Source organism: Fragaria vesca, linkage group LG3 (genome assembly GCF_000184155.1).
Source record: "Fragaria vesca subsp. vesca linkage group LG3, FraVesHawaii_1.0, whole genome shotgun sequence".
Taxonomy (NCBI): domain Eukaryota; kingdom Viridiplantae; phylum Streptophyta; class Magnoliopsida; order Rosales; family Rosaceae; genus Fragaria; species Fragaria vesca.
The window spans coordinates 21,851,843-21,852,556 of record NC_020493.1 but is presented as its reverse complement, the minus strand read 5'-3'; positions in this window follow the sequence as shown (position 1 = coordinate 21,852,556).

Here is a 714-nt window from a genome sequence, read left to right as displayed (position 1 = left end):
CGTATGCCTGAGATACACCGGGCGCCCACTCCAGCTCCTACTTCTTCGGATAGTGGGTCATCTGGGGTACAGATGCCGCCGCCTCACCTATTCCTTCCGCAGATGATACCGGCCATACCTGTAGTCGATGACTCAGGGACGCCGATTTATCCACTGCCCCCGCCAGTGGCTCCATCAGCGGCGTACCGGTTCGTGCCTTTTGATACGCCTCTTATTTCTGCGAGGGTATCATCATCGGCGACAGAGACGGAATCCGTCGTGTCCGCCGCGAGCGCCTCAGGTAATCAGTGATGCATGATTATTTTTAAAGGGTCTCCGATTTAAATAATCAATTTGGTTTATCATGTGATAGGCACCGTCGGAGCGAAGCCGACAAAGAAGAAGAGAGGCCCCGTCACAGGGAAGGCTCTCGAGAAGATCGTGGGTACCGTGGGGAGGATCGTCATCAATACTGACGGGGATGGCCACATAGTATCGGGCGGGAAGTCGAGGACGTACTCCGGCCGCGTGGGAGCGCTCATTAGGGATAGAGTCCCTATGTTGTGGTCAGACTGGGGCGAGGTCCCGCAGGAGGTTAAGGACATGGTCCACAACGCGATGTCGGTGAGTTTACAAAATAATATTATGTATTACATTGTTGATTTCTCGAAAAACTAAACTAATAAACGGTTAAATACAGGTGTGGTTTGAGGTTCCCGAGCACCTTAAGGACAG